The following is a 20627-nucleotide window of genomic DNA, read 5'->3' on the forward strand; positions in this document are numbered from 1 at the left end:
TGAAAGCTGGTTTTATTACTTTCTGCTGGAGCAAAGCTTCGCTAACTTGACACAGTTTCTAACTACACTTATAATGGTTTCATCAACATCTCAGCAAGAAAGTGAATAATCAGATTTCCCCCAAGTGGTGAGCTGCAACAAATATGACTACACAGTAAGTAATAATTTTTCTTAAAATGTTTTTACCTACTTCATTGTCTTTGTCTTTTAGTTATCAGATAATGAGATCACAAATGTAATCAAGCAGACACAAACACACAACACTCCAGGGAAGCACATTTTTGGTTGGCAAAACCCACTAACTGTCCTAGACATCTGTGACGAGCGCACAAAGGGGATCCCCAATCCGGGCTAATGTTTGATTCAAAATGAAATGATATGCCAGACGAGGACACTGGACTAATACCTTCCACCCCTGGTAAAAGAATGTCCCCCCACCTCCTCAGCAGTGCAACCAACGATCACACCTTTAGCGCAGAGGCAGACAAAAGGGGAGCCCCAGGCTGATGTGGTCTTCATATATATATATGTGTGAGTGTGGGTCTACGTGTGTTTCTGGTGTGTGTGTGTGTGTATGAGAATAGCTGTGTGGGGGACAATGCAACACGTTAAACCAATGTGGGAGGTGTGAAGACAGGGGATCTGCTGCAGTCAAAATGAACAAAGAAGAGAGCTGCTTTTTTCCTTGTTTTTGTGTTTTGTGCAGTTGCAATTAATTATGTTTTTTGTTAGGCTTTTGGGGGTTTTGCTGTTTGCCTGTTGAGCTGTCAGAAATGTTAAGGGGCTGATCAACTAGTCGCAGTGTATTGCAAGCCTTTTACTAATGCTTCAACAACCCCCCCTAAAAAAGAATCTCAGCCTAATAAAATGCCTAACAAAAAAGAGGTGCAAGTGACAGAGGACAAATCAGTGTCATATGCCTGACAACTTTGACCTTTTCAGTTATTCTTTTGAAGTGAGCAGCGTAGGCGTTGGTGGGATGGAGCTATGGTTTATTTCACCTGTGTGGTTAGCGGTGGTTGGTAGTGACTCACCCAGAGCAGGGGGAGGATTTGAGTGGGTGGGCTCGTACGATGGTAAAGCAATTTTTTTTTCTTTCACTTTCTCAAGTGGCTTTCACTAAATTTAATTCAACCCAACTGAGGTGGAGATGCATTTTGAAATTAAAATGTATATGAATATATATACAAACATTTTGAGCAAGGCCTGGGGTCAACTTTCAGTACTGACTACCAAAGACAAGCAAACAGCTCTGCAAAGTCGCTAAAATCTTTTTTTCTCATCCACAAACTTAAAACATGCTTTCTTTTTAAAGTACTAAACAAAAGTCATTACCCAGCCCTCATTTCTTTATTGCTAATATATATATATATATATATCTTCCAGTCTTTCAAGCATAAAATTCCAGCTAACTCAAGGAATGGACCAATGTCTACATATAAAAAACAATTTAGCAAAAAACCACTTTGAAATGATATATTTAGGCACTTTATTACTAGCAATCTGTCGCAAAAACACCGTTTAATCTCTGAAAAACACCAAAGATAACATAGTTTTCACTTTCATTTTCATTTTCCATAGCTGAAAACTTGTCATATCTCAGTACGGTGTGCAGTGTGTTCTTAAAAAATGAGGAAACTGAATAAGTGTAGGGGTCCTGACTCTTCTGTCGATCCGTCAACTGTTTGCCAAAGTCTCATCAGAAATGGTCAGTGAAAGGCTGGCTGCCAAGAAGTCATTCTTAAGGCAGGGTATAAGAAGGCAGATGCATGCCAAAAACACAAGAGCTGGACTGAAAGTCAATTGCAACAGGTCTGATTAATCAAAATTTGAAATATTTGGTTCACATTGTCATCAATATCTACTGAATAGCCCAGGAGAGAGTTACAACTGTAACACGGTGGAGGCTCTGTCTTGTTTTGGGACTACATTTCCGTCAGTACTGTTGGGATATTGTCAAAATGATGGAAACATGAACACAAAAAAAGTAGCATTAAATCTTGACCCATCGTTAGGGATGGTAGGATAGGAATTTAGCCATTCAGATTCCATTATCAATATCACTTTTCAGTTCAATTCCTTATTGATATTCTTATCGATTCTCATTAGTTTCTCACTGGCTCCGCTTCGAAACAACATATCAAAGAGATTATATCCATGCCAATTAATTGAATGCTGAAATGTTTGTGCAAGATGGAGGTACTTCCCCTCTCTGCTGTGATCATTATTGGGGTCATTACTCAAAAAAAGTCACGTTTTACACAGAACACTTTTTTTTAAAAGTAATGCAGTACCTTACTTAATTACTCCCAGGAGAAAGTACTTCGTTATACTGCTCTTTGCATTGCTTTTACATTTCTCTGTGAAATGTACTAAGACGTAATGTGTCATAATTTATGCGACAATGAGAGAATATAAACCTATAAGCTACAGTCCCATGCACAAACACAAACACATATCCCTATCCTATGATCATATGTATCCCATAAATATGATCTTTCTCTTAGTGTTTAAGTATAAACACAAAGCCAACAGCACAAAGAAAAGATGAAAACTAACATAAAGAGACTTTAAAGTAATCCCACAGTGCTTCTGCTTTAAAAACATGAACAGGTAGAAACGGAGGCTTCGGCCTGACTGCTTAGCACTGCTTTTGTTACCTGTTGAAGTTTAGGGTCTGGTTGCTGGGCTGCGGTTGGCATTCAGTCAGCTTTAACATCACTCTTGAATCTTGGCTAGCATAGCGTTAGCATGCTGTTTGTGCAGATGCCTGCAAAGAGCTTCAGTTGTGTTAGCAGCATAATACAGCTGTTTCTGTTCTGAACGCAGCTTGCACCATTTTTTACCATCTCATCCTTTTGTGCAATAAAAATAAAAGTACTGTCCATATCCACGCCTTAGTCATAGATCGGTCTCCCCAGAGCCCCGACCTCAACATTATTAAAGTAGCATCATCTTGACAGGGAATGAAACAAAAAGCAGCCATCCTCCAAAGAAGAGCTTTGAATGTCCTTGAACGTCACACAAAATATTGAATTTCAAGCTCATTATAATTGTACAAGCTCTGTTTTTGCCTTAGATACTATATATGTATATTTGCACATGTTTTAATAAATTGCTACACCAGAGATATGGGGTGGTTCAAGACTTTTGCACAGCACAGTATGTTTAATTCCCCTTTTGTGTTTGGCTCCAGTGGTGGGTCAGAATGTAATGAGTTGACTGTTGCACCGTACTGCAAAACAAAGCCATAACTTTGATACACAAGCATTTAAGGCAGTCTGATCTACTCTTAATCATAATTTTTTATACAGAATTATATTGCGTAGGCAGAATCATCAGTACTGTAAGAAAAGCTGACTGAAACCTGTGATTCTTCTACTAAGGCACGCCAAATACATCAAATTGAAATAATGATTTATCGTTTGCATTGCTTTTTTGTCATTTGTTGCAGTGTTTATGTGAGTTACAGCAGGAAAACCTAAATTTCTTGCAACTCTAGTGGATTTACGTCATTGTCTGGCTTGCTAAAAGATCCCTGCTTCAGGTGCATGCTTCGAGGCTGAATTTGACGTCTCATCAGTCTGTGAGAAAGACTAGTGAAGCGCATTTCACAAGATTTCACACTCATTTCTGTCAAAATGCTCAGAGCTAGCAGAATGCAGTAATTTAAACAGTGTCAAGAAGGATGTAAAGCATAACAATGTATCTTTTTTTTCACATGAGTTGGCTCTGGGACCATAGTAAATAGCAGAAACATGAAGGGGAAGAACTACAAATTAGTCGCTATATTTAACAGATGCAACAAAAACGCAACTCTTCCAAACAAGACTGCCAGGAATACAGTGTGCCAGGTGAACATAAGTAAAACTCAAATCTCAAACAGAAAAAGACCTGGGCTAGTAGTGTTTATAATGTGATTGCTGATAGAAGTAGCACAGAAGATGTGAGAATCCGGTCGTTAAGTGATGACGTGACGAATCCTACTTCCGGGCCTAAAGTAGTCTGCGTTTAATATGGCTTTTGTGTTGTTAACATGTTTAATGTTTTGTATTTTCTTCTATTTAATCTCAAAAAGCTCCTAAAACAGTCAGTGATCACTGTTGACCTCCTTCGGCTTTTATTACCACTAATCATTTATTTAAGCTCAGTTTTTAAAACCTTAGGATGTAACTACAGCCCAGCCCATGCAGCAGTATATGAATGACTAACCTCCTATTGTGGATGGATTATCTCAGTTGTTCTCCTGGCTGAAGTTTGGTCCTTTTACAGCATCCTGCCATGCGATTACATTTGTTCCTGACCACCGAGAACACTCACGTTAACTTTTATGGAGTGGAAAAAAAGTTAGCTTGTTTATATTATGCTAATATAGCTGTGTCGCTAGCGGTCACGTAACACATCATTATATACCAGCTAGCCAAACTTCAGTAACCCTACAAACGTCACTGCTGTTTAGTTTTCTGTCTTCATTTATGTTGGAAGTGATAACAGAGCTGTACGTTTTAACTTGTTTCCAAAACCCCGCAGTCAGGACATGCTATATTGTATTTAGATAGAAGCTAGCGAGCTAACTCCCTGCTAACTTCTAACTCCGTTAAATGTCATAAATTCCGTTTTCACGGATGCCTGGATGTTAAACTCAATTGTTACACCTGGTAGAGCAGAACGCTGATCATTTTATTAAAGATGAAAGACTTTAGACAGTTTTTCAACTCTCAGTAATGCCATAGTGATCGTTTGATATATGGACCTGCAGCGGAGTTTAGGCCCAGACACGGCTAGTGACGTCAGACTTAACGACCGGATACCAGGAAAATGAGGGTTTTAATGATTACAATGAAACCCAGGAGCTTTCTTTGATTTGATCATCAGGTCCATCAAATGTGCAAATGGGAAAGTTTTATTTATTTATTTTATTTCATGTTTGGTTATTTGTCTCCATGTAACTTCTTTGACCTTTCATTTAATATTGGGACTATCTATCAGCTCTGAGAGTATGTTGATTGGAAACATTCTTGTGGAAGTATCGCACCAGCAGTGTCATCATTGTACTCATTACTACTGTGACAGTTAGCGGCCTGTGCTCATGGGTCACACAAAACACATCTTTGAACTTGGAGCTTACATGTCATGGCCATCACACATCTAACCAAGTTTACAAAGCTAAAAAAAAAAGAAAAAAAAAAAGAAAAACTGAACTGTAAAGTTCTTATAAACTTTTATATGGGAGCAATTAAAAGCATCTTTATTGGAAACTGGTGTAGGACCTACTAAACCTGAACGTTAATGAGGCAAGGTACATTTAGGTCTACTATTTGTTGGATAATGAGCTGATATTTATAGTTTTGCCTCTTTACACCACTGTGTATATGTGATTAAAAACCTGGGCTAGACCCAGATAATTTCCTAAAACAAAATGAAAAAGCAAGATAAAGAAATTGATTGTTTAATTTAAAATGCCCTGCAGTGGTTTACAGAGGCAAACCTAAAACTACCGAACTGTCAACAATGCAACATCATAACTGAAAGAAAACATTTTACGCATCCACACATCCCCACACAAACTTACAAGGTTAAACCAATAGCAGCTACACTTTCACAGCTGGCATAGAAGGCTTAAGGCCATTGTGCACTCGTGACATTTTACCAGTCTTGGCAGAGCTGACATGAGTGGGGGCTCAACACAATAGGTAAACAAGCATCAAGCAACTCATGCCAGTTAACAATGTTCCACAATCTGCTCTTTGCAGCTCTCTGATTCCTTCAAAACACTGTGTCACTTGTTCCTAGGCTCTAACCCTGAACGTAACAAGCTTAATCGCAACTCCTACTGAAGGAAAAAGAGTGTGTTTTTGAGTGCATGTGTGTGTGTGCCGTACGTGTGTGTGATGCTGCAGCCTGCTGGCCTTCCTCCCTGCCGAGGCCAGAAGGCATGCTCCCCAAGTCCTGCCAGCTTCTCCACAGTCTGGGGCCACTGATGTCAGAATGGCAGGAGCTTGTAGGCGGCTGCTATTAGTGAGTCCTCTTCACGCCGGATTCTGGAGTTCCATAAGCTGGTTGTGTAACTTGTTTCTTGTGGGACGGGGGGACGGGGGGATGTGTGCGTTACTCTGTGCATTCAAGAGGAGGGGAGGCATGACGAGTTGGGGGCTAACTTTTGGCTCTACGCTAAGCAGTGTAAGTGGACATTTAGCCGCTTTAAGCTAGCGTGAATGAGTCATTTAGGGAATCCTGAACTAAATATGAGTAAAATGAGCATTTTAAAATGAAAGAAAATTTTTGATTTCGATGACAACACCTCTGAACAGCCGTCCTCCCCGTGTCTGTGTTTATGGTTCAGTCCTGTCTCCTGTATAGTTCAGCAGCAGGGGCGAACCATCACATTTGGTGCCCAGCGTGGGGGCGGTTGGTGAGCTGTCGAGCTCCAACTATCCCATGGAGCTTTTCTTCTGTCTTTTCAGTACAATTTTGACTAACCTCATTTGCATCTGCTAATTAGATCCTGTTAGCATAATTCATACACATGACACCCTTTTGAAGCTAATGAATAGATACATCTCCAGACAACTCGCAAAGAGCTTTTAATGAGACCCAACTTACTCAAGAATGCTTGTTACTGTGAAGAAAGTCAAGGAAGAAAATCAGAGGCATTACAATTTGTACCTGAAAGTCAAGTGAGAGTTATTAAAACTTGATAATTCAATAACATCATTTAAACTATAACAAATCCGATGACCTGCCGGAAAGTGGTCCACATGCATATTCAGTGCTTCCTCTGGACTAAATTATACGTGCGCTTCTTTTCACACTGAATAAAAAGTTTGTTTTAAAAAAAAATTGTCCAGTAATTTGTAATAATATGAAAGAACACTACAGATGGTAGGATATAGATCATAACTGTGATTTTGAAGCCCTCCACCATCCATTTCTATTTAGAAAAGCTATATGCAAAACATTACATTATGAATATTCATTAGTAAAAAAAATGGTAAACATGATTCATCTTATACAGCTGGCCATTATTCACAGAGCCAATGTGTAGAATAGAGCAGAGCCTTCCTGTCGGCTTGTCAAAATGGAAAAAAATCACCATGTTCTTACATATTTGAGCTCCTGATCTCTCTTTTAGCACGATGTATTTGTGATAAGAGTTCAAAGCTTCTGCAGTAATCCCCTTCAAAGCTGAGTCGAATCTAACGCAGCTTGCTGAGAGGAGAGCAACACTAGCTGCCTGTCTTTTAAGTGAGGATTGTTTTCCTTTGATAGTTACACTTACAACAGCAGAATAAGGAGAATCAGCTGTATGACCTATTCACTATCACACAAGTTTACAGTATGTGTCAAGTAATGGATCAAGTGTAGTCTTTAGACTTTAATTTTAAATATTTGTACACTTGGATGCTTCTGGGGTAATATGAGTGTAGTTAATATGAGTACACCTTAATGTGTTGCCTTTGAAATAATTGTTTACTTACTGAAAGTCATCTATTAGTTTAATTTTCCTTCTATAAATAGCAAAAATAAATGAGCAGGTTTGAGGTCGGTTCTTGGTTCTTTCAGTATGAAAGCAAGAGTTAAAATTTATAGAAATGAATTACTGAGTACAAACTCCAGCACTGCCTGATATGAAATATCATACGTTTATTATAAAATATCCCCCACATCTACTTTCATAGGCATTTCTTTATTTTTATTTTTTACTTATTTATATGCCTTTATTAACCCTTTTTGTATTTTCTATTTAGTCAACCTCCTTCTTTTGTGTATTTTGAGCTATTTCGTTTCATGATATTTTGTTTATTTCCATGAGCTTTGCTTTTTTATGTTTTGGCTGCTAAAACTCAGTAATTTCCCAACTTTTGTGATAAATAAAGTATTTCTTATTCTTGTTCTTATTTCCACACTTAGCGACTACGGCATGGAGTGTTGGAGTTGTGCTGCCATTCTGCTGTGGAGCTCCACCTGGCTGATTGAGTGAGGACTCAGCGGGGAGTCCTGAATCATCTCAGCTGAGGCCTCATGGCTTGGCCTGGCTGGAGCCCTCATGATGTGATACCACAGTGAGCCAGGCCCGAGTGTGTTTGTGTCAGAGTGTGGGTGCATTTGTCTATGTGTACGCAAAGAGATGCGTGCACACATGCACACGCGTGTGTGCAGTCGAACAAGTATGTGTGCATTTGGGAGTGTGCGTATGTGTGTGTGCTTGCTTCCGTCTGCTCCCTCCAACCGGTTGATCTTTCACATTTTGCACGGGCAGGAGGGACAGGAGGCTGCCAGGCTGCGCCCGGAGCCTGGGTACAGTACAGTTAGCAATGCCCGGCATTCATTAGCACCTCCCAAGCTGTCTGCACTTTTACCAAACGCTCTAGCTAGCTAACATGCACTGGCTCCCTGCACCCTGCTCTTGTCACCCCAGCAAAGGCCTTCACCATGCTTTGGCTCAGCTCAGCCACAGCTGAGGCCTCCAGTCTTGGCTTCGGCCATTTCAACTTTGTTACAGTTCAGCACAGTGACACAATGGGAAGCCGGGCAGATTTGTCAGAGTTCATAGAACTTTATAGAGGAGAACATAAATCCCTACTTCACTCCTTTTATTCGCTTGATTCTCTGTTCAACCAAGCACACTGCAGTACACACACACACACACACACACACACACACACACACACACATCTATATGTTTGTCTGCATCTCTCTCTCCCTTATTCCCCCAGTAAGTCACAGTGTTGATTAAATCTTTACCTTCTGGATGGTCAGTAACGAGTCAATCAGTAGCAGCCTATTGACACGCATCACAAAGCTGACAGCTAGAATATATGTGTGTGCTTGTGCTATAAATATGCTATAAATAGGATGCACGAGAAAAATTATCACCTATCACCAGCAAGGGTGAGGTTCACTTTCTGCTGGCGGCTTGAGGCTTTGCATGCCAAAAATCATAAGTGGCAATTTTTGTTGGTGCTAAGCCAGCAGCAAGCCAGCAAGGGATCATGAGAGAAATACTTTTCTTTGTACACATGACAATAAACGCTTTGAATCTTGAATTACTACACTTGTAACTTCTGAGGCTAGTTTGACTTTATTATTTGTAGGAACGATGTCTAAAAAGTGTTTGAGTCACTATTCAAAAAGCAATTACACGATGCCTTATTTTTCCTTAAAAAAAAAAGCACTACATTATTTTACTTATATCTTCCCCGAGGTAATTTGTTACACTTCATGTTACAGCATTCATTCATCCATTCGTGTATCTGGCATGGAGGTGGAGAACATCTTAGATCAGTGCAGGCAAGGCTTCCACGTTACATTGTTAGTGTGTTTTTCCACACGATGGCCTGACAGTGGGTATAGGCCTTACTTCTTATCACTGCTTTTGCTACCTGACTGCTTCAAAATCTTCCTGGGACCAGGCTTACTTACTACTTTCTTTCAGTACGCAACTTTTCCAAAAGTGTGTTAGCAACAGTGGATAGTTTTTTCTGGCCTGGGTGGAGATTGCACTCGGGTGCCATATTCTTGACCTTTCATGCGAAAACCATGAAAGTAATGTTCATATCTAAAATGCTTTTCTCCTTTCACTACACAAACTAAAGCCAGATGACTGTAGCATGCATGCAGGAAACTGGCACATTTGATTGTTTTTGTTTATCCACCCATCATACAAATAATCAAAGAACTTCTCTAATGTGAGTAATAATTGCTTGGTTAGTAAAATTTGTGTTACTCATTAATTTACAATACTTAATAGTATTAGGCTACAAAAAATGTTATTATAGTAATGGATTAATTGTTTGCTTAACAGTACAGGCGCATTGTTGGTAAATTGATGGAAATATTAAGAATTTTACACATGCATACAAGGATGAGAAAATCTTTTTTTCTCTCTCTTTTCGGTCCTTTCCCTTTTTTTAAGCAGAAGAAGAGGCCTTTAACACACACTCACACACACATATGGTTGGCACTCTGCTAAGTGGGTCACTTTTACACTTTACACTATCATATGACTTAATGACAGTTCTCAGGGAAGGAGAGAAACAGCAGAGAGGGAGGAGGGAGCTAAAACTCAGACCTAAGGGCTCGGGCTGTAGCAAGCGGCATACAAGGTGTGTCTTACCTCATCACGCATCTCTTTGTTTAACACTTCCATTTCTCCCCTTTCTCTCTCATGCCCACTCTCTCTCCCATATCATATGTTCTCTCTCTCCTCCTTTTCCTCTCGTTTGGTCCTCTCTCTTTCCCTCACAAGCTCAACAGGCTGGGAATACCTCTGAGAGCTGCGACCGGGGTGCAAAGAACACAGCAGGAGTGGTATTTGCCAGTCTTGGCACTTTCCCAGCCAACTCCATTAAAGCCTGAATATACTCATTCTGAACTGCCTCTGAAAACCCCTTTAAAACAGAGTTCTTTCATGGATCCTGAAATGTATATATGCAGTCCTCCTGTATGTTTGAATATTATCTTGAGTCATTGGGCATCTATACCACTAATTAGATATACAGCAAGAGGTGGTGAAAAGACATTTATATGATATACTGATATATATGATATGGGGGGTTTTTTTCAGGGAAAAGATTTGTTTTGTTTCACCGAAATTAAATTTTAATTTTTGTTTGTGGTCATGGTTGAAAATAAATTGTCGGTGCAATTCTTTTTTAGCATTTGAAGTGGGATAATCCAGAAAACAAGTTTAAGAAGCACCATCTTAGATAGGAAAGCTGAATTCATAATGAAAAAAGGTTACATTTTCTATTTGGAATCAAATATGTAACATTGTCATCATGCCATATGTACTGTAAACGCTGGACAATTACCTGCTTCGAGTATGATCCCAATTGCAGACACTGCACTCATGAGCTGGCAGGATAAGGTCCGTTTAATACCTGACCCGACAAATTCAGATATTCGTGTTCTCTCACATAGAAAAGTTCAGAGGTGCACTGAGCATGTGAAAAGGGTTAGTGAAAATAACCTAACGGGATTTATCACAAGATGCTTTCTGTTTTACTCAAACACTGCAGTCTCTTGAGCATGTTTTTCTTAATGAAAACTTACGTTTATACTCTCATTACACTAAAGCACATCCTCCCCTGAAAACTAATCAAAGTCCTCATCCACCACCGCTGTCTAATATAATAAACATAGCAAGATCTAGCAGGAAGTTCAAGTTTTAAATTTAAGTATTTTTTAAAATAACCTTATTTCCTTTATCACTTTACAAATCTTGCTTAATGAATTTGTTCATAGGTTATCATCAAGTCACTTGGTTGTTATTTCTGTCACTGTGGGTACAAATCCATCACTGCCTAAGGCTATGGTAAAGGTTGCTCTTTTGGGGCACCATCATAGATTTCTTATATATTTCATCTGCTTAGAAGAAAGTGACTTGTGAAGATCAGTGATTGCTGTTCCCTCACTGCAAGACTGTCCTAGTGGCTTTTCTCTTCAAACTCCAGTTTCTCTCACTAATAAAAAACATAGTTTAATGATAGATAGATAGATTCATTTTGTTCAGTGCTAACAAGTTCTTCATCTGATTTCTAATGACCCACCAGCATGAAAAAGCTATCAAACAAGGCATTTAACACAACTGGAGGTTATCCGATCAATGTCTGCTCATCCATAACACTTGTAATTCACTCTCGCTGCTACTTGTCAGTCTCATTTCCTCTAGCTCCAGATGAGGCACCATAACGCGTGCCTTCGGGCAACCATAAATGTAATATGGACCGAGCATTCATGCCACGGCCTAAGCTCGTTTAAGGCACACTATGATCATCCTGTTCTTCCATGAGCAAATCCATCTGTTACTCACATTTGCTGCAGCATGCTAGGTACCCTGACAAACACTTTTGAAATATAGTTTCAGGCTAATCATCTCAATGGAAGACAACCCGATAAAAGCTGTTCGACTACATCCTGCAGTAGGAGGGGGCTAATGACATGCGATAGGGAATCTATTTAACTACTGAGCCCTGTCATTCTCAATACACTCATGATGAACATAGATGGGGAGGGAGCAGCGCATCTGAAAACTAATTAACACTTAAGTACATGACAAGGCTGTCACGTCTGTTATGTTGTGGACTGTAACAGTTTGGTTCTGACTCGATTTCTCAATTTGCATTTTCTTCGGTTCATATATATAAAATATACCGTGAGTGACTTCCTGTCGTTCTTGATTTAAGTGCATTTTATAAGTACTGTAATAGTTTGTCAGACTTGTCACTACTTTCCTCCAATGTATTCCCTCTAAGAAAAAAAAAACAGGAAAGAAGGCTTGCCACAAACACGAAAAGCAAGTGAGACATGGCTGTTTTTTTGGATCCGCAAACATCCGCAGTGGAAAAACTGCAAAACGGCCACCGCTGACTTGAACTAATTTTAGGTGATGCCATGCGCACAGGACAACCTGCTGGGCCCAAAATGGGCCTTCGCCATGCCATGACAAACAAGTAGTGGGCGAAAAGAGAAAGGGAAAATTGATAAATGCAGCAGCCCACGCCAGTTTTCTTTTCCAAGTGAACAATACCAACATTGTTCAGCAGGGGCTCTGGCACAGGCTTACATGGTGGCGGCTGATTGTTTTGTAAAATCAACAACTTAGAAAATAGATTTCTGAGATTTCTGGCTCTGGTTTGCAAAGTGAGTAGGCTACATATATCTTTTAAAACAATGTCACCTCTCCACGCAAGCTGCACAGAGGAAGCAAATAATGGCTTTAACAGGGGAAAAAAAGCCTCAAAAGGGACTTTAATTTGCATTAACATTTTAATTTTGTATTTACATTTCTCTTAACCACTATGTCGCTTCTGGTGGGCCTTCAGCAATCTGTGGCTATAAATCTGCAGGCCGTGTCAACCCAGCTCCCATTTTTCTTTCAGCTCAACATGAGCTGTTTAGGCAGATGCTAAACGTGAACAGCGTACTCCGTCCTTGTTCCCCAGATCCACCCCTTACACCACATTCAGCACACTAGCCTTTGTCTGCTTTAACTGAGCCCCCCGCTTCTTTTAATGGCCTGTTTAATACTTATTGAAACAGAGCTAGTGCTGGAGGTTAAATACATCTTAATGCACTGCGTTAATCCTTTCATTAAAAGAAATGTAAGGCTGGTTGAAAGCTGCAAGATTGCCTCCATTAATTAGGGGGTTTCTCTGCCCCGTAGCGCTGCCCGCCAAGCCGTGTGTCACCGCTTTTAAATGGTGGGAGAGGGCTGCAGAAACAGGGGGCCACCGGCCGTACAAACTGCTAATACAACTGGCAGAAATGGATAAAAGAGGAGCCAGAGTTTTATTGAGCAAGGCATCAAAAGAAAGCATGCTTGTACAAGCTTCAGTGCACTCTGCTCTTTGGTAAAAAAAACAAACTCATATGTTGGTAGGAATGAAGATGAAGACGTGATGCTTGAGAAGGAAACAGGGAAGTTTTGTTTTAAAGGTTTTAAAGTTACACTCTTTTGTTCTTTTTTTGATTTTCTTGATGCTTTCCCCACTTTTCTTCATTATTTGCCATGAGTATTATCTTTATCACGCTTACACATTAATACTTTCTCCACCTTGAGACTTCTCGCTGCAAATTGTAGTCACAGGAATTTACCAGCTAGGATAATTTGTTTGTTTTTCACAGGGTGGAGAGTTGGCACCGCGGCATTTTGATCCCCACGCTGCTGTTCCTGACTCCTGTACAGAATGGCCCTCTCTCCATAGCGAGACAGGCAGGCCCAGCATAGTCTTGTCTGGGCTCCAAGCCATGCTCTACGGGTGAGGGTGTGTGGTCACAACACTCCTGTGCCCCGCATCCCTACCCTCCTCCACCACTCTATTGCCTTCACCCAAATCCAAACGCATCTCCTTCAACCTCCCATCCTCTTCGCTTCCGCTCTAATTTGGATCGAGCCCCTGTTCTTTCTGCTCTTTAATAATAAAAAGAGAGGCCTTTTCCGTTGCTGTCGGTCTCAGCATCGCTGTAAAACAATGTCACGCGCTGCAAGTAAACTGTTGAGATCAAGAACATTTTTATTTTTACCCAAACTGTACAGACAGCATGATGTCAGTAATCTAGAGCTCGGAGGCCGCAGAGGACGGCTCCTCTCTGGAGTCACATAAGCAGATTGCCGTCATCTTGAACGCTGCTCTACTACCACCCACCGACATCCAACCAACGCCCCCCCCCCCCCAAACCCCGCGTCCCCCGCCCTGCTGCTGCACTCCGCTTTAATTTCCCGACACTTTGAAAGCTTTTCTCACTGTATATTTTATCACTTTTTCTTAAGACTTGCGCTCAGCTACGCCTCAGCTCCTTTTAAAATACAGAGCCAAAAAACAAGACAACTCGCTTCTTGGATTCTCTCTCTCTGTCTCTCCCTCACTCTCTGTCTCTCTCTCTCTCCTACTCTCTCTCATCCCATTGTGAACAGGCTTATTGGAAAGAGCGCACTTAACAGAAGAATTTCACACTGTATTAGAAAAATGCATCTTTTCACACCTGTAAATATCTTGTCTAATCTGCTTGGTAACCAGCCCCTCTGAAGGAGGGCCACATGCTGTACAGCAGAGGGGCGACGGGGGAATTTGCTTCTGCTGCCAGAATAAGAGACAGAACACACAATTATCTTGTACATAGCACTGCTTAAATTATAAAAGAGATCTTGAGCTGTACATATATATATATATGTATATATGTATGTATTTATGTATACGCATGCACAAAAACTGTTTTTGTTTCGCTGTCTAGCAATTGTGGCCGCGAGTCTTTTCATTCATCACTTGCTAAAAACGAAAAGTCAAATAAATAGCAGCAAACACCATCTATTAATTGCTAACATGCGGTTGGGTAATGTTATGTGATTGAAGTGTGACAAAAAGTTGTGAGGTTTATTTATTTTTTGTTGCTGTTGCGACGGAGCTGGTAGATCTGTGGGCGTGTAATCGCACCGAGGTAGAGACACTCGAAGAGAGGGACACATTACATCTCGCCGTGCCAACAAGTTCAGGAGTGAAATCCTGTGGATGTGAGCACATGTAAAGTCATCATAACATTGGAACAAGGTTATCTGAGAAATGGCAGTTTATACGGCAGTTTATGTTTTACCTTCATGAATAGAAAATATGCTGACTGATTGGGAGGATTTTGCACATGCGCGCACGCACACGCTCGCAAGTGAACAACACACGCTCTTATGAATACATGCCTGCAAATACACCTTGGCACACCCCCATCGACAACCACCTGGGATCCCCTTGAAATTAATAGAAATGTCACATTGTTGAATTTCTTTACAAACGTAAGCGACTCTGTTTTTCTCTCATTGTTCATCCGCGCAAGTCCTGACATGCAGCTATCATTTTATGGTGATCAATCGATCAGCTGGTAGGCTGTTGAAGAACAGGTGAAATTTCCAGTGGACGAGTGTCAGCATGCCCCGTACGCAACACTCGAGCACTACCGCTAGCTCTTCGTTAACCCCCCTCCTATGGCCTTCTGATGTCTCTAATTGCCTACAGAATACACACCCTTCCAACCTCACCCCACCCCTCCACAACCTTCCACCTTGCCCCCGGCCAGAGGAGGGCCAGGATGACGGTCGGCGGACCTTGTGAGAGAGTGGTCTCGGCTGGGACCCCCTCACTAACACTCAGCCCAATGTGTTAATAGATCCAATGCCATCTTATTTTCGCACTTCTGCGAGACGGCAAGGGGCGGCCAGGCGGGATCAGCAATCTGCCTCACTGAAAGAGCTCAAACAAGCGGGTGGAGAGGAGGAGTGGATGGAGGGAGGGGGCAGCAGAGGGTTCACAGCACTCTAGCAAGGAGGTCAACAAGAAGGCAGGGGGGCACAAGTTCAACTGTGCAACACAGAATGACGGGATCAGGAATGGAGGAGTGGAGACGTATGAATGAATGAAATAAAGTGTGGATGGATGGATAAGGGAAAACTGCATTTGTGTGAAATCTGGGCAATTTGTTGTAATTTTTCACTCTTTTGATGAGCATGGATTTCCAAGACAAACAAAGGTATCACCTGTTTCAGCAAATTTTCCCCTATGACACATGCTTATGCTGAAACTTAAATCAGAACGCCCTCACTAGAAACTGTACAAATCACGTCTCACGATGCTGGAAGTCCTGTGCCTTTGTTCCACATCGGCTGAGGCTAAAGTAATGAGAGGTAGAGCTGGGTTGGTGGGTTAAGCGGATTATCACATTTCACATGGGCGTTTTTTGCTGTTTATGACCAAAAGTTACAGATAACTGATTACTGGTTTCTCTTAATGATGACTGCAAATCATAACCGTATAGGTGGAATCATTTCTCGCATGAATCATTTTAGAACAGTCATTTGGGTATCAGGACTAATGATTTCAACATGAGGTTGAACGGATTTCTTTTCCGCAATAAATGATTAAAAAAATAAGCTGCTGTGTTCTGTGCAAACAATTTCGAATCAGTAAAAGTGGCATCAATTGACAAAAAGCTTTGGTGCAAGGGACTTTTCTGGAACAGCTCATTCTGCTTTTTCCTGTTTCCCCCCTTTTTTCAAGTTTCTGATCAATTTTATTTCTTATTTCGATAAAATCTCTTCTTTTGCCTTTTTGGAGTCCATGTTTCCTGCCCTTGTTAGGCCTGTGTCTTACCATCACTCCTTTTCTAGTATAGCTGCGCATCTCCCTTTCCTTTGTTGTCTTTATACCTTTGCTTTGCAAGTGTGGCAAACAATCAGTTATGTACCTGTTTTTTTCCTGGAATACCTGACTCTTTTCACGCTCTCTGAATTTCCCCCCGGTTTTCTGTGTATTGACTTACTCTGAGTCAGGTGAATTTTTGTTTCTGAGGGGTGCTTTCGAGTATGCGATCATCCTCTGCCCAGTAGTTACCGTTTGGGTTTTCGCTTGTTAAATTGCAAATAAAATGAACAAGTCTAAGCTGTTGTTTTTGCTAGAAGTTACTACTGTTTGAGATAATAGGTTTTCACATCTCTTACTTGGTCTGAGTAATGTTTAAACAAATCACATTAACTAGTCTCACTTCTCACTTGTGCATTTAAATTAACTTTCAAAGTATGTTTTTAACAGTAAAAAAACAGTCATGCCCAATGCTGTTTTGTTTGCCAATTACCTTTATGCTAATCAGCTTCTATGTGACTTTCATTTTCAAATGCGGTGGAGTCAATTTTAAATTTTTTAAATTTTATCCTAAAATATTCTGATGTCATAAAAAGTGTTCAGCTTTGTACTTTCAGAAGAAAGTTGATCAAACAGACCACAGAAACTGGTCCACCTACAGCATTTAGATTGCCTTGCAGAAAATGTGGAATCCCTTGTTCGCATTGCAACACCCACATGGTAAAACATTAGTCATTGTCACATCTGTTAGTCCTGAGGGGTTGCTCCAGTGTCACAAGTGTTTGCTTTGTGTGTGTGCGTGTGTAGGGGTTGGTGTGTGTGTGTGTGTGTGTGTTTTCTCTCACACAGGTTTAGGTTTTCTCATATGATTTCTGATAAGTCACATGCTACCAATAATGCTAGTTTTCATTGTGGGTTTGACACCAGACTCATATGACACCCAGAGTAGTTTTACCCAGAGTTAAAAGTATTCAGTGTGTCAGATTTTTTAAAGTGCTTAAAAAAATTGTTTCTTTCTTTCAATATCTTTATCGTATATATAACAGGTATTATTTAATGTTAAAAAAACAACAACTTTCAGTTCTCAAGGTTTCAAAAAGCACGAGAGAAACTAATCAGTCTTTCGAATCCTTGTTGCATTTAATCCTAAGATGTAAAGGTTAGAAATATCATAAAGTATAAAAGTTTGCATAGACACTGTGAGGTGTCAGGAAGAAAAAAAGAGGGGGAGGAGCGGAGTTTGGCTGTGAGCCAAGGGTGTCTCAAGCATTCTGGGTCCTCACCTTCCGCTGCCCCTGTCAGCCTGGTCATGGTCTCCCTCTCTAGGCGTCAGAGATGTAAAGTGACAGCCAGGGTGGCTTCCATGTCAGTGAGGTGAGACTAGCCTCTCCGGCTAGATGCCCTGACCAGGACCACCCCTTTGGGTCTGCCTCGTGTGAAAACAGAAAAAAAAAATCCTCACGCCGCAGTGTCTCGGCATGATTATATTGTCAGTGCCCCCCTTCTAACCTGTAAGATATCCCCACCCCTCTGCCTCCTCCGCTCCCTCCCTTCCTTCAGCTTCTCAGTGATCCAACAGTGGCAGATTAGGATGCTGTCATCAAAGTGGCAGAGTGCTAAAACATCCATTAAGCTTTTAATTGAAGAGACAGTAGGATGGGGGAAAGGAGCATGTGATGTTGTGTGCATTGGTATGACAGAGCTTATCTTGCAGAGGTGAGAAGTGACAGAGACTTGTCAAAGGTCACAGTCGGCCAGAGGCCAGCCCCACTACGCTGTCAATCCAAGCTGCTCTTTTGTTGCAGCGTTCATTGATGCAAAACACATCAACAGACGGATACAATGCACTCATGGTTTTATTACACCTCTCTATTTTTACCACACCTTTAGTTTACACCACATCACTGATGCATGTATAAAACCTCAAATCCACTTTCAGGATACTGGTGGTTTAAATAATCATGTATGAATTCAGAAGGTCACAATGAAAGCAAACCTGAAATTTAGTACTAATACCAGGAGGATTATATCAGTAATATCTGATGTCACAGGAAAATAAAAAAATATTAATTAAATGGATTATACCATAAACTCACTTATTAAAATGTAGTGTTTACATCACTGACATGCTGGTCAACCTGTTATTTATTAAAATGTATTTTAAAAAGTTGCTGTGTAGTGTAACAATGTTGCTAAAAGTTATAATGTTTGCAACATAATTTTATCTTGAAGATATGCATATCTAATAATTAAGCATATAAAATATTAGCCATTACAAAACAATTTTGAACACAATTGCAAATTCCTACTGTCTAAAAAAAATTGCAAATTAGATAACAAGCCAAAATACATCCATACCCGACCTTTCCCACCTTTTTAAAGCCTTGATTATACTTTCTCTATCTTATCTTATAACCAGGAAGGGTGTAACCCTATGCCCTAATCTTTCAAGTCATTCAGCCGTTGCCGGCTGCATCCACCTGACATGTAGTCAGATCACGTGGATAGTTACAGCATTGAATTAAAGGGAAGAAGTCTAAATCAGACATTAGTCATTCCTGTTAAGCCTCAATTGTACCATCCACACGTCCACCAGGTGTGACATTTTGTGTGTGCATGCCTGCTTATTTTTTGTGGCTTTGGGGACTTCTGCAGAGAATGCACCAACTTCACATGTGCCCAAGGCCTACAAGTTGAATTCAAAGATGTACACCAGGATTAACTACTCATTCATCATCTCCAGCGCTGTCTGTTTCCATGTCCGCCACTTAGGTTACGTCACACAAAGATTCAATTGAATTAAATTCAGTTCGATTCAATTTTATTTATATAGCCTGAAGTACATACACTGCCTACAGTACCTATGGTGGGTTTTCTTTTTGTTTTGTTTTTTCTTTAGACAAAGTAGGCCTAACTTAGCTTTTTTTGGGGGGGTTGGGTATCAAAAGGTAGTAATAGTAATCAATAGTAAGTATCGGTTCCAGAAACATCCATAGTATTTACACATACAGCAATTTCTTCTTAACTGTCAGAAATTAATTTGTTGTAAGCAGGTAATTCAATTCATTTCAATTTTATTTCTGTAGCGCCAAATCACAGCAACAGGTGCTGCAATGTAGATGTCTTTCTTTCTGTGTGCTTTGTAAAGTGTCATACAGGTTCAGTTTAGCCATTTTCAAATCTGGTAAATGAACAAAAAGCATTTGTATAAACATAAGCAGTGGCCTTATTGGCACTCTCCCAAAAGCAAAACTTGAAGACATCAGGATCTTTTTTATATGGCGTGATGGTGTCAAATTTTGTACTACGTAAAAACTTTTGTGGTCCCCTAACACCATTAAAAGAACATTTTGAGAGAGTTGTTACTTTGAATTAATTATTCCTTTGGTGAGACCATATCTCTTCATTTGGTACACTCAGTAAATCAAAATTAAAACACTGACTAAATTAATTACATATGCACTGGCTTCATCTGTTCTCTTTTGAAAGATATTAGATTAAAAGTAAAGTGATCATGACAAGCATTACCAGTTATACATCATAGCTTTATCATTTTGACACAAGCATTGAGAGGCTGCTACTCTTTGAAGCATGGTAGACCTATCACATAAAGATCAAGTTGTGCACTTACCTGGAACGGCAATCTTTGACCTCTGCAATCTTGATGCTACAGTAAAAATTTAATTAAACTCTTTAACAAAAAACAAAACCGCAACAAATGGAGCAATAACACCTGAAAAAAATGTCCCATTTTAGCTAGTTAGCATGCCCACTTTAAACAGGCTAAGGGTTATCTGGTGTTTTAGCTTGGCTTTGTGCTACGAGGGTTATGCTCTATTTCTAGCCATGAGTAGTCCACCAACGAGCTAACAGTGTTAACAGCTTTTTACTAAATCAAAAGGTTACAGCACATTTATTGAATGTTGACTTACTTTATTACTTTAAAACTTCTTTTTTCTGCTGAATCCCAACAAGTTTCTTCCTTCTTTGTATAAACAATTT

The 20627-nt window shown here is 40.3% G+C and overlaps 1 protein-coding gene across 2 annotated transcripts in view; it reads right to left on the bottom strand.

The window, feature by feature from the left end:
• The window catches only part of eomesa (eomesodermin homolog a), a 32405-nt gene extending 12132 nt beyond the window's left edge, over positions 1–20273 (bottom strand). Inside the window, exon 1 of one of the 2 annotated variants that reach the window (XM_082521002.1) lies at positions 20257–20273. The gene's annotated coding sequence lies outside the window, so the exon portion shown is untranslated. Of the gene's footprint in view, positions 1–2660; positions 2669–20256 lie in introns of those variants that run through there. The other variant, XM_082521003.1, reaches the window with a different exon arrangement.
• Positions 20274–20627: the final 354 nt, after the last annotated feature.

The sequence above is a fragment of the Aulonocara stuartgranti genome, assembly GCF_965226115.1.
Source record: "Aulonocara stuartgranti genome assembly, chromosome: 22".
Lineage (NCBI taxonomy): Eukaryota > Metazoa > Chordata > Actinopteri > Cichliformes > Cichlidae > Aulonocara > Aulonocara stuartgranti.